Here is a 14,953-nt window from a genome sequence, read left to right as displayed (position 1 = left end):
CCCCAGGTTTTAATGTAGGGCTCAGCCAGGGTAAGGCTATACCGAAAAGGAAGGAGAACAAGCAGAAGGGGGTTCCTCAGCAGTTCGAATCTAATAAGACAGACACAGATGATGAAGGTATTGAGCTGTCAGACCCTAAACGGAAGAGAGTTTTTGGTAGGGAAGCTAACCAACAGGACCCTCATTCTGGTTTCATGGATTGTGAAAGCACGGTTGTTAAAGAGTTGGCGGGTGTGCTGAACGAAAAATTAGAAGCGAGCCGGACTAATCAGGCTCGCAAAGACTCATGAGCACTTTGTCTTGGAACTGCCAGGGGATTGGGAACGCCCAGACAGTTCGTCAGCTGAAGGAGCTGGTTTCTACCTTTCACCCTGAATTTATATTCCTAATGGAGATTAAATGCAACAGACAGAAACTAGAGGCTCTTCAGAAAAAGCTTGCCTTTTCAGGCTTATTTTTTGTGGATCCTATCAATCAAGGCGGGGGTCTTGCTCTCCTCTGGAAATCTGCAGGTTCAGTTCAGCTCTTGGGCTACGCTCAAAATTACATTGATTTCAAAGTTTCCCTAATTGGTTTGCCGGAGTATCGATTAACCGGTTTTTACGGATTTCCCGAGCGTGCTAGGAAATCTGATTCTTGGCAGCTCCTTCGTAGTCTCTGTGCAAGGGACGCAACCCCCTGGGTTGTTATTGGTGATTTCAATGGCCTGCTCTCCCAATCTGAGAAAAGGGGTGGGAACATGCATCCTTTGGCGTTACTTCGGGGGTTCAGTGAGGCAGTGATGGATTGTGGTCTGGCAGAAATTCATATGTCAGGTTACCGTTTTACTTGGGAAAGGGGAAGAGGCACTGATAACTGTATCGAAGAGAAGCTGGACCGGGCTCTAGCTACAGCAGCGTGGTTCTCTCTATTCAGTTCTGCATCAGTTCGGAACGAAGATGCATCTTGTAGCGACCATTCTGCCCTTCTCTTGCTCCCTATATCGGCTGTAGCTCCTGCTAACAGAACTTTCAGGTTCGAAAATGCTTGGACTCGAGAGGCCGATTGTGATGATCGGGTGAAAGACGTATGGGTCAGCGCGTCGGGGGCCGATTTTATAACCAGACAAACTGATTGCGGTAAGACTTTACACTCCTGGGGTAATACAGTCCGGAACCGTTTTAAGAGTCAGATCTGTCAATGCAAGTTTGACATACAGCGCTTCAGGACATCAACTAATAGTGATATCAGGGACAGATTGCAGGCTGCTCGGGCTCGACTCGATGAGATTTTGCTCCAATAAGAGCTTTATTGGAAGCAAAGAAGCAAGGTAACTTGGCTTCAGGCAGGGGACACGAACTCAAAATTCTTTCACACAGCAGCAAATAGTAGAAGACCGAAAAATCAAATTAGCAGGCTGCATGATAATTCTGGAAGCTGGGTTGACTGGGACTCTGGTTTGGATTCTTTAATCATTAGCTACTTTTCAGATATTTTTACCTCCTCAGGTTGTGCTCCTGACCCTATTTTGCAGAATGTCCAATCTAAAATCTCTTCTGAGATTAACGCAGATCTCCTAAAGCCTTTCACTGAAGGGGAAATTAAGCAAGCCCTTTTTTCTATGCATCCGGATAAAAGCCCGGGTCCTGACGGGTTCAATCCATTCTTTTACCAACACTATTGGGGTCTGGTAGGGGCTGATGTGGTGAAGACTTGTATCCAGTGGTTGAATGATGGAGTATTTCCTGACCGGATTCACGAAACTAATATCGTTTTGATCCCTAAGAAGAAGGTGCCTGAAAAGGTCTCAGACCTAAGACCAATTGCGCTTTGTAATGTGATTTACAAAGTCCTAGCTAAGGCTATAGCAAACAGGCTAAAGAAGGTACTCAACCTTATCATCTCTCCATCACAGAGCGCTTTCATTCCGGGTAGACTGATTACAGATAACATCATGCTGGCGTTCGAAGTGAACCACTATCTGCAGGGTAAAACATCAGGGAAACAAGGGTATGTGTCTCTCAAACTTGATATGGCAAAAGCTTATGACCGGGTTGAGTGGGATTTCCTGAGACGAATGATGTTGAAGTTGGGGTTTGATGAGAAGTGGGTATCTCTAGTTATGCAATGTGTTACCAAGGCAGAATATAGAGTCATCCATGACAACCATGTGATGGGGCCAATACGTCCACAAAGAGGGCTTCGACAGGGGGACCCAATCTCACCATATCTCTTCATCATATGTGCTGAGGGCCTCTCAGCATCTCTATCTGCTCTGGAGGAACATCACCAATTACACGGATGCCGTGTAGCAAGGTCAGCTCCGCCTATTTCTCATTTATTCTTTGCTGACGATAGTTATCTGTTTTTCAAAGTGCCCAGGGAGGAGGGTCTCACAGTCCAAGATTGCCTTAATTCTTATGAGGCTGCATCAGGGCAAAAGGTCAATTTCTCCAAGTCCTCAATCTCTTTTAGCAGGAACTGCAGTCATGCAATGAGGGCACAGTTGAGCGCGGTATTTGGGATTTCGCTGGATGCTATTGCGGGCAACTATCTTGGTTTACCATCCATAGTGGGGAGGTGCAAATCAAAGGTATTCCAGTTCGTCACTGATAGAGTTCGGGCTAGAATAACAAGCTGGAAATCAAAACTGTTATCCCGCGCGGGCAAAGAGATACTGCTCAAATCAATCGTTCAGGCTCTCCCATCTTATGCCATGAGTCTATTTCTTCTACCAAAAATGCTTTATGCGGACTTAGAGCGGATGATGAACTCGTTCTGGTGGGGCTCTTCAAGCTCAGGAAGTAGAGGCATCCACTGGAATTCGTGGGAGAAACTGTGCAACCCAAAAAGTGATGGAGGCCTCGGTTTCAGGAAATTAAATCTCTTCAATCTAGCTATGTTATCTAAACAGGGATGGCGGCTTATCTCTCACTCAGATTCGTTGGTAGAGAGAGTCTATAAGGCCCGATACTATCCCACTTCATCCTTCCTTATAGCTGATTTGGGTAATAGACCAAGTTTTATATGACAGAGCTTGCTAGCCGCGCAACCGGTTCTGGCAGCGGGTTGTAGGAAGGTGGTCGGATCCGGAGATTCGATAAATATTTGGGAGGATCTATGGCTGGCGGATCCGGTTAATCCGTATGTTGAAAGTGAGCAATTCACCGGTCTGGGAAGCTCAACGGTGGACAGTCTGCGCATGGTTTCAGGGGAATGGAATACAGATCTGATTAAAGGTATTTTTGTGGACAGAGATGCAGCTCTAATTCTAGAAATTCCGCTGAGCCGACGAACAGTACCGGATAATTGGGAATGGAGCAGGGATCCTAAGGGGAAATTCTCGGTCAGAAGGGTCTATAAACAGTTGAGGACGGACCATAATACTGTCAACAATGTGTCTGTTGCGCCTGATAGGATCTGGACAGATATCTGGAGCATGAATGTTCCCCCTAAAGTGAAAAATATGATCTGGAGGGCCTTGTCGAACTGCTTACCGACACTGACTGAACTGTTCAAACGCAAGGTTCTGGTGAGCAAGGCGTGTCCGATGTGTGAGCAGGAAGAGGAGAACGTATTCCATGCGTTGTTTGCGTGTCAGAAGGCAAGGGCGGTTTGGAGTCTCTCCCCGGTTTCAGTAAACAGTAGCTGCTGTACCGACTTCCGCAGATGTTGGAAATTAATTTGCAAAGACTATTCGAACCATGTTGAAATGGCAGCAATGTGCTGCTGGTTTATCTGGCTGAATAGAAATAATAAAGTCTGGTCCGCTAAGCAGGCACCTCCGATACTAGTTTTCGGGATGGCTTCTTCGTATCTGGCGAGGTGGAAGGACGCGCAGGTTCGAAACAGTTCGCCGGCAAGCACAGCTTCGTCGACCAGACCAAGATGGCAACGCCCCCCCCCTCGGGTTCGATAAACTTAACATCGACGGTGCGCTGTTTCAGGGTGAAGGTTTTGCTGGTTTCGGCTTTGTACTGCGAGACTCAGACGGAACGTTTCTGGCTGCGGGAAATTGTTCTATACAGTGTAAACTTGATCCTTTCCTAGTGGAGGTTATATCGTGCAGAGAAGCGCTGAGCTGGCTTAAAGATTCTGGACGGCAGAATGTTCTGATTGAAACGGACTCTCAATTACTAGTGTATGCTCTACAGCGAGAAACTGGTTGCAGTTCGTCTATCGGGTTAGTTATCGAAGATTGTAAATTCCTTCTAAGGGAAATGCCTAATGTTTCTATCTTTTTATTTATAGATCAGCAAATGCTGTTGCTCATTCCGCAGCAAGAGCAGTTGCATCTGCTTCTGTTAGGGAGGTCTGGCTCTCTGTGCCTCCTCCATGTATTTGTTCTGCTCTTTTAACTGATCAATAAATCTTCCTTTTAGTTTCAAAAAAAAATGCATAATCCTACACAATTTAAGTAGGAAAAGAGGGTCATTTAAGAGAAGTATGCATAGTCTATATGATGGGTTGGGTGGGTTAATTTGATGGGTTATAATAACCCATCCAATACAAGCACAACTTTTTTTTTTTTTTATAACCTATTTATATATTGTTTTATAGGTTGGATGAGTTTGGATATCATAACACCCATAAATCAAAGGATACAAATTCCATTTAATCTTATTAAATGAAAAAAAAAATCAATTTTACCTTTATCCAATGAAATGGTTAAATTTTCCCATAGATTAGAATCAATAACTTAAGTATTTTATTTTGATGACAAAATATCTATTTCAATTTTACAAATTTCTAAGCTAATGCTTGTAAAAATTTGTACATGATTTCTTGGAAAAGGTAAAATGAAGCTAGATATTTTATAGTAAAGTTGATATGCTTTTAAAGGCAAAATTGAAAAGTAAGGTGATAAAATTAAAATTTATCCATTTTTTGCTTGAATAATTTTTGTTTCTTGTAGATTTTGTCACCAAAATTTCAATCTCTGATGGATGGATGGATGGAAAAATTTAGTCTAACTCCAAATCAAAACTAATGTGAATTTTTTTTTTTTTTGAAAAAAATACCGAACTTCATTAATCAACAAGGAGAAATCTCTTTAACAATTACATCCTCAAGCTAAATAGGCAATATAGAATCATCAAAATTGTTAGCATTGGTCGGAGCCCGCCGAGCTACCAAATGGGCGGTCTCGTTTGCTATACAAGAAACATAAGAGATTGAAAAGTCTCGATTATCTGTCAAAATTTCTTTACAATCCTGTATTATGGTACCAAAATCTGAATAGTCAGTCATTGTAGAGTTTACCCCATTTACCACTAACATGGCCAGGAATTTTCACATGCACCTTAATGAGCAAGTGAATTTGCTCATTCACCGTTAGATACAGGCTTATTAAATCTAAGCCTCAGGATGCTTTGAATCTCTAATAAGCCTAAATCTAACGGTGAATGAGCAAATTCTACATGCTCATTAAGGTGCATGTCATCAAGACTGATAACATAGCATCGTATTCGAATTGCACCTTTGCCTCTCCCTTCGCAATCATTTAGTTGAGACTCGTCCGAAGTGCCAGTGCCTTCAACGTATTCGATTCCAGTCCACCCTCCTGTTTGCTGATTTTGTAGGAACAGAAACGTCCGCTATTATCACACACAACAACTCCGATTTTGCTTTTATTGGTTTCCGGGAAAATCATACCATCAATCTTACACTTCATGAATTCCTCTCTCGGTTTTTTCCACTTCGATCGGTCCTTCTGCACAACTGCTTTCGCAATCCTCAGTTTCTACCTGCATTCCTTCCATTCGGACAAAAAATGTCTCGTCTATTGGACACAAATAGCCACATGAATCGATGCATTATTCCAGAATAAATTGTTCCGTTGACCCTGCATTGCCACCAGTATACTCACTATTTACTCTGCTTTATCCATCGTTTCTGTTTCGCACAAACGGAGCATCAAGCCAACAAAGTCTTCTCCTGGATCAGTTGGTGGCTGCAGATCGACCCTCGTCCAATTCCTTGGTGAATTCACATTCCACGAACAAGTGTCAGACACAATTTGTCGGCACAGGTACCCTACATGCGAATAGATGAGTTCGTGTTGGTAAACATCCCGAGAATAGCTTCCATAGAAATGCCTTAAACGGTGACAGGACCGCCATGGCCCATTGTTTCGCCCAACAATCCCTCTCTTTACCTTCAATCTCCTTTTTTGATATCGCTCGATACCCTGCATTAGACGTGCACACCCCATCCCTTGTGAACTGCCACATTAACTGGTCATGTCTCTCCCTGCTTGACAAAATAATTTTGCATACATACTCCGCCTCCACTTCACACAAGCATCCATCGATATCCTCTTTATGCTGTAGATACCCATTTTGTCCGGGGTAATTTCTCATTTTTTAGTAATTTCACGTTTTTAAACCAATTTATTTCATAAATATTTTTATTATAGATATTTACTAAATAAACTAATATTTTGCGAAAAAGTAACTGAAATTATATATAAAATCCCTATAATCGATTGAATGTTTATGTTATAAAAATTAAGTCGATTGATTAGGATGACAATTATTAATTAAGGGAATGTCATTTCTTTGATTAAATGTGAATGGAACGGTATTTAATTTTATTTGATAGAGTTATATTCAAAATGTAAACACGTGTTATTTAGTTATAAAATACCGATTAATTTTTATGTTGTTATTCTTAACAAAAAATATGAAATGGATGAAAGTAAATAAAAGTTTATTAACAATTTATAGATTTACAACTAATGGCCCCAAAACATGGCCCCAAAGCATGAAGCCCAATTCCAAATCCAAACTCAAGCCCAAGTCTATCCTAATAAGTTGGCACTTACTAATCAAGCACAAATCCAAATCAACTCTAATTACAATATTAGCACTTTATTAGTCCTTAATTAATTAGGAAACTCTTTATATAAAGAAGAGAGGCCCAAGCAAAAAAAGGGGACAAAAAAAAAAAGAGAAGAGAGGAGGAGAAGGAAGCATACAAAAGAAAAGGTAGATCAAGAGAGGTGCTTCTTCCTCATTAGACTCTCTTGATCCAAGAGGTAAACTGTCATTTTTATTAATTCTTTTTCTTCTACTCTCTTCATTAATTTTTTTTCTTCTATTCTTTTCATTACACTACTGGCTCAGTCGTTCATTTACTTCTTTCTACCTTTTTAAAAATAGTACTTATTTTCTTCTTTTCAGTTAAAAGCTGAGTCTTTTAAAAACCAGTATCCAAGTTCTGAAAACTGGAAACAAAAAAATCTAAAAAATGCAAGGGACTCAATAGATCTGGAAAATAGGTTCTACTTTCCAGATCTGAAAGTCCCTAGCTTCTGATAAAACCATCCTTCTTATTACTTCAATTTGTTTTTTCTTATCCAGTGTATCTCATTTTCATCTCATTTTCCTTAAAAATATTAAAGCTGCAAGGGATTCCAACAGATCTGGAAAATAGGTTCTACTTTCCAGATCTGGAAAGTCCCAGCCTCTCAGAAAATCATTTTTTTTTATCATTTCAGTCTCTTATTTATTGTACCTTATTTTCTTAAAAACCTTAAAGATGCAAGGGATTTCAAAAGACCTGGAAAATAGATTATACTTTCCAGATCTGGAAATCTCCAGAAAAAACCATCATTTTCATTATTTAGATCTTTTTATTTATTATTTCCTTATGCACTGTATCTCATTTTCTTCTTCTTTCATTCATTCACTGTACTGTTTTTTTCCTTCACACTAAAAAATACATTTACAATGCAACCAAAAATGAGGTTATACTCTTCCTCAGATCCAGACCAAAAAAATAAGAAAAAGAACAGAATCTGCAACTAAACCAAAACCAAAAGATAAAAAGGTTTCTGAAAAGAGTAAAACACGGAATCATGAAAAGAAATCATCTCCGTTTCAAATCAACAGCAAGTCCCGGAAAGCTTCTTTTTACCAAACGAAAAACACAGAATATCGCAAATAAGGGTCTTTGTTTTCTTTAATCTGTAGCAAACCCATGAGTCACCACTGACCTGTATTGCGGTTCCAACGAACAAGAAAAGCAATAAATCAGTGACATTTCCGTTAAAGATGAAAATACGAAAAAGGAAAAAACACAATAAACATTATTTACCTTAGGAGAAACCAGACCAGGAGTAGATCGGACCTCGAAGGAGCCGAGCGATGGCTGTCCGCGCTCCACAGGGGCGTAAAACCGCCTATAAACCCCTTAAACGGGACAGATCGGAAGCGGTTCAGCTCTGTTTCACCTGCAAACACCAGAGAAAAATGGCCATCAGAACGACACGCTGGAAACTGAGAAAAGAAGAGGGGGAAATAGGAGGAAAAGGCGAGAACTTACCGTGGATTCGCCGCAGACGGACAGATCGGAGCAGATCCGCGCGAACTCGAGAGAGGAGAGAAGCCTGGCGCTCCGGCTTCGAAAATGAAGAGAAGGAAGAAGGCGCTCCGGCGCCGCTGTAACGGCGACGACGCCATCATCGACGGAGAGACGGCGGTGGTGGCTACGGTGAAGAATCACGTTTTCTCTGTGGAAGAGAGAAGAGAAAGGGAAGGAGGAGGCCACACGATAAAATGGAGAAAAAAGCCTAAAATGCCGAATATATACCCCATCATTTTAGATTCCCAAATTACCCTTGCGAAATCCCACATTGCTCCTTTCTCTTTTTTTATAATTTGTGAATTCGGCCCCCTATTATTCTAACTGTTTAGATCAGGTCCCTCCGTATTGCAGTTTGACCCCTCCTAATTACATCTCGCCCCTCCCTGTTTATTTGGTTCTCCAATTTGACCATTTTCATTTTATTTGTTTCAATTGGACCCCTCCTAATTACGTTTCGCCCCTCCCTGTTTATTTAGTTCACCAATTTGACTCTTCTTATTTTTATTTTTTTTCAATTTAACCCCCTCCCACATTACCTCTAATTTCCTTTATTAATCCAAGCTCTAATTAAAATCCCCCATGTTTTTATTGGGTCCCTGATTATTTGAGTTAAGCTATATAAGGCCCTCTTTTAATTGTCTAAAATTCTAATTTGACCCTCAAACCCCTTTAAACCCATTTCTAACGTGGACCCTTCATTACTTAATTTCATATTACTTGCATAGTTCAACCAATTTATTTTCACGTAACATATATGTGTTATACTATTAGTAAAAATCATTTGTTTTCATATGGTTAAATTTAACTACATCTTTCTTTTACGAAAAATTAAACGACTTGATTTATAGTCCTATGTCATAGGGATATAAACCAAAAATGTACACACTAATGAAGTTAAGACGAATCAATTTATGCCTTTACATCATAGAGGTATGAAAACGATAAAAAATTAAAACTTAATTAACGTGGAACGTTTCAATTTATACGTATATGTTATAAAGGTATAAAAAATGAAAAAAGAGTAACGAGATGGTTTGTAGTTCTATGTTATAGAAATACGAATTAAATGTTACTGAATAAATAAAAACGGAACGAGTTAATTCACAGCTCTATGTTATAGGAATATGAAGTAACTGTTACCAAATTATATAAAATTCGACGTTTTAATCCATAGTTCTATGTCATAGAAATGAGAATTACCCGAGTTATGAAAATTAAAAGGATACGAGTAATGATCCAACATTACATAAATATTAAATACCTATGGCATTAATCATGTAATAAAATTATATGCCTCTATTATATTATAAAAAGTATAAATCAAATTGAGATAAATCAAATAAATTTAACATAAAAATCACATCTTTCAGTACCAATATTTGGACGGGGTAGGGCGATTAATCAAGTTTTTCTTCCCTACACATAACCGACAAACGAACCAAAAATCTCTATTTCGCAGACCTCCTTTATTCATTAAAATTCAACCATTTTCAGTGTCCAATCACGCCTTAATTTTGATCGGTGGCGACTCTAAAATATAGTTTTAATTAAGAAAAACTATTAACCGATTTAGCTTCCGGGTTCGTGCCCCTGAAAAATCCGGGTAGCGACATATGCCACTACTTTGTCTCGGGTATGATCAAATCAGACACTTATATCCCCTCCATTCATGTAATGTAATACAAATTGATACTGAATTTTGGTAACCATGGTACCAAAGGTCCTTCCAAACATCTATTTGAATGCCATCCCCCACTCTCCATCAATGGCATTCCTACTATCACTAACGGACTAAAATCAAGACTCGTTGTTTTACGTTCGATCGAACTCTATTCGTAAGCTTCGATAGGATCCAGTAGCAGGTGCCCCAGACTATGAAGTAATCTCCTGTTTTAGGCATTCCTACTCCCATCTCCTATCCCATGTGTGCCGACTTAAGCATTGGATTAGCTTGAGGTCTAACTCATAGTTTGAGGAATTCAATTGATCCCTATACATTCCTCCAAAAATAGCAAGGATTATTGTCCAGTTTAGAGGATATAAACGAAGCATTAGCATAATATCTAGCTTTGAAAATCATGCTTACCAATGTATTTGGATGGTGAATTAACTTCCAATCCTGCTTCTCTAATAATGACAGATTAAATAAATGTAAATCACGAAACCCATACCTCATTGGTTCTTATTACGACACAGTTTTTCCCAATCAAACTAGTGTATATTTTTTCTTTCCTCCTTCCTTTGATCCCCACCAAAAAGAATTCATCATTCTTTCAATTCATCGCAAATGGATTTTGGAAGTAAGAAAGTGCTCATGCAAAACGTTGGAAGAGCTTGAGCCACTAATTTGAGTAAAACTTCTTTACCTACTATTAAATTCTTTGTATTTGTTGTCCTTTGCACGTTATTCACATAACATTCTTTCAAGTCTTGATTAAGAAGATATAGCCCATCATATGCAATTCAGCTATACTAGTCTTCTTTAGTGTCATTTTGTCCTGTAAAAGACACATATTATGGGTAAACACTACCACACAATTCATATCTTGTGTAAGTTTACTAACTTACACTAAATTAAAATGAAACTGAGGAATATAAAGAACATCATATATACAAATGTCCTTAGTTAAAAAAACTTTCCCAATTTGATTAACAATTATAGTAGCACCATTAGGCAAAGACACACAAATATTAGGCACACTAACAACATCAATCATCACACTAATATCGGTAGCAACATGATATGTTGCTCCCGAATCTAAAATCCAATGTACAACTGTATTTGACTTGAGTATTAAGAATAAAAGTATTTCTTATTTTGGAATTAGAAATACCTGGATAAGATGTATTTCCAAAGTCTGACTGCATAGTTGGTCCTGGCTGTGTTCCTTATGGCTGAACTGTTGCTACATGATGAGTAAAAAAGGCATTGATAGATGGCTGATTGATTTGACCTGACTCAAACAACTGCAACATGTTCATTAATGTATTATACTTTGATGCTGGAATGGAAAGTGAAGAACATAAATCTTGAACAACTGAAGTTTGACCCAAATCTTAAACAATATTTCCACCTAAATCCTCTTCTCCAGTCACCATATTAGCTACAACCCTCTTATTATTATTATTTGACTTAAAATTCGGAGGAAACCCGTGCTTCTTGTATCATTGATCAACAGTATGCCATTCTTTTCCATAAAAACTGCATTTCTTGATATTCTCTCCATTGTTGGTGCCTTTACGGTAATTATTACCTCCAACATTTCTACTATTGCCTTGGGAAAAATTAATAGTGGCACCCAACGAGCCTAGAACACTCACATCAGCCCCCCTCATGAATTTTCCTCTCATGTTGAACAACCATATTGAAAACCTTTTCAAGATTAGGCAATGGATCCATCATTAACACTTGAGTTTTAATCATACTGAAATTCCCATTTAACCCTCTCAGAAACTTAATGATGCCATATTGTGTTTCTTGTTCTATCACATTTTTAATAGCAATACACGTAGTAGAACCAGTTGGCACACAATCATAATTTTGAACTGGACGAAAATTAACTAATTCTTCCCATATTACCTGTAACTTGGTGAAATAGTCTGTAACTGAAAGATCTCCTTGCAAATTCATCTTGCAACTCAGCTATGCGCAGATGATCTGATTGAGAGAAACGATTTTTCAAATTCTGCCAAACCTGATAAGCAGTCTCAAACCAGGTGATGCTTTGTGAAATTGAAGAAGAAACAGAACTATTGATCCAAGAAAGCACAAGTTGATTACACCTATTCCATGCTAATTGATTCACTTCCTCAACATTTGACTGCAATAGCGTACCGTCAATAAACTTGAGTTTGTTCTTCGCTGTCAAAGAACGCTTCACTGTCCTAGCCCAAGAATGATAATCTTTACTCCCTGCTAATGGTAAAGATACCAGAGATTGACGTGTATTTTCACTTGGGTGTATATAATAGAAGCTCGTCGGACATGAAGATTGATCAAGTACCGTTGCAATTGGTGTCACAGGAGTAGTCATCTTGCTAAAAAAATTCAAGAATCTTCTTGAAAAAGAGATCTGAATCTTACAGAAGATTCTAGAAAACAAAGAAAATGATATAGATCTAACACAAAGATCTATAGGAAGAAAAGAAGAATTTCTTAAAAGAAATTTCTAATAGAAGAAGACCAGAAGACCATTAACAAAGAACGATAAGCGGAAACGATTTAATTGCTCTGATACCATATCAAACACAGGGCAAAGAAGAAAATTGGAAGTTTATTGATAGAAAAGAAGATGAAAAAGTGATGGTATATCTACCCATATAACTATACAATATATACAAGAAGATTAGGAAAGAAGTAAAATTCTAATTTAGTCCCTATAAATCTAACTTATTCTTAAACTACCCATATAACTATAAAATAATAAAACCTAACTATATCTAATACACTGTCATAGTCATTGTTAGGAATGTGAAAGTTTAGGATTTGCCTGAAGATTATTGTAACTAGATGGTTAGAAGCACTTTTAATCTTATTTGTGATCACCGATCTTTCTCTAGATTGTACTTTAATCTAAACCTTTCATACCATCAGGCTTTTCATCTTTTAGCGCGACATCAAGACCCTACTGCACCAAATAGTCTTGAATTATTCTTTACCATATCGTGAACTTACACTTTCCATCAAAGAGCGTAACCTCATACTTGAAAGCTGTAGACGACATCTTCTCAACAACTCGGCTAATGATCATTCTCTATTATCTTCCCTGGACCAAACCATGCTCTAATATTACTTTGTTGGGGGCCAAACAAACAACAATACCTACACAAAGAAATCATAGAGAAAAGAGAGAAAGGCATGCACCAATTTTAGCATGGAAAATCGTTTCAACAAGAGTAAAACTCATGGGATCCTTAGGCCACTTAAATATCCACTATAAAACAATTAAAATTTTTGAACGGACAAAACTATAAAAACCCCCTTAAACTCAAAAACTCAAACTCAAAGTCCAAATTAAACCCTATATAGTTAAGGGTTAGTTACATGAATATCACAATTAACTACAAAATTACAACTAAATCAGATTATAATCTTAATTCTGAATATGTTATTATTTTCGATATATAACAAATAAAGTATGCTTTTACACCCTAATTTAAAAATTCTAAACTCCAATTCATAAATTTTAAACCCTATACAATATATCCTAGACCCTTAATTTATAAACTCCAATTCTTAAAATAGATTAAAAGTAATAATTTTATTAGTTTGATATAATTGAAAATTAGGATTTGATATAATTGAAAATAGTTTTTCAAATATGAATTTATATGTAAATTTTTCCGTAGGTAACTGCCTTTGAGATTGTTACACATTCAACTAAAAGCCTATAGCCCATTTATAAGGGAACACCCTTTGAGAATTCCACTTTTTTTCCAATGTGACATTTAGAGATATCTAACAATACTAGATGAACCTAAAATTTTAAATTTTAAATTTTAATAATGTGCAGCCTTGTATGTCTCATGCTTTACATTTTATTTGGCATGCCACTATGACTGCTAGTTCTCTTCGTTTTGGTCAATGGCTAGACAGAGCTAAGAGAATGTTTGGTTCACGACAAGACTAGCAGAATGAAATCAAAAAAGGAAAACAAAGAGAAATGAATAGAATGAACTTAAAATTCTTTTGTTTCGATTCAAAAAATGGGATGATATGCATTTGAATTCCTTTGTGGCTGTTTGGTTCAAATGTGATAGTAAACAAGAATCGTGGATCGTTTTTAACCAATGTTATCAGGCTCGGATCGGACCGGTCCGATCCGGCCGGGAACCGGGGTGACTCCGGGTCTCTAAACAACTGGCGGGCTGGGGGTGAGATTTTGTTTTTAGGCGGGCTGGGTGAGATTTTGAGATTCTGTTTTAGGCGGGATGAGTTTTTCCTCACGTAATGGAAGCTTATTACGATCCAGCATTCGCACCGCCCACGTCGTGCGGGTGCGCCCCTAACCCAACAGTTAATCGATTGCACCCCCACCTCCCTGCGTGTGAGAGAGCATTTTCCCTAGTAATTGGTTAAAGGCTTGTAAAGCCTATTTACTTATAAACTAGTTAAGTTTCCTATGTTGGATGTGAATGCTTAATTTCATTTTATATTCTTCCAAACCATTTCAAGTCATTCACTTTGAGCATCAATTTCTCATTAATCATTTGTCCGTTTTGAATTTATAATATATTTTTAAAAAAATCTTATGACATAGAATACGTTAATATATTTCAATTTATTCTGAACTTAATTTATTCGTTATATATTTAAGACTCAAATTAACAAAAAATAAAAAAAAAAATCAAAAGTTGTTTATAATTTATTTTAGATATATATAATGTATATAAAAATAATTTTAAATTAGTTATATATACTTAATATATATAAATATTATTTATTTATTTATTACATCATCCGATTCGACCAATCCGAGCCATCCGGTCCGACCAAGTGACCCGTAACCCAGTCATCAATCCGGTTTGATGTCCGGTCCGGTTCTGATAACATTGTTTTTAACAATAATTTTTATATACGCATGGGTCTATATTAATAAATTAA

The 14,953-nt window shown here is 37.7% G+C and overlaps 1 long non-coding RNA gene across 1 annotated transcript; it reads right to left on the bottom strand.

Annotated features, from left to right (window-relative positions):
* Positions 1 to 7,640: 7,640 nt before the first annotated feature.
* On the bottom strand, positions 7,641 to 8,198 carry LOC136227468 (uncharacterized). The gene is made up of 2 exons (XR_010688093.1): positions 8,080 to 8,198; positions 7,641 to 7,978 (listed from the first exon to the last, which is right to left on the bottom strand). It is a non-coding gene; the product is annotated as an uncharacterized lncRNA (long non-coding RNA).
* Between the last annotated feature and the right edge of the window lie 6,755 nt (positions 8,199 to 14,953).

The sequence above is a fragment of the Euphorbia lathyris genome, chromosome 4 (genome assembly GCF_963576675.1).
Source record: "Euphorbia lathyris chromosome 4, ddEupLath1.1, whole genome shotgun sequence".
Lineage (NCBI taxonomy): Eukaryota > Viridiplantae > Streptophyta > Magnoliopsida > Malpighiales > Euphorbiaceae > Euphorbia > Euphorbia lathyris.
The sequence above is the reverse complement of the archived record's forward strand: the minus strand, read 5'-3'. Positions and strand labels throughout refer to the sequence as shown.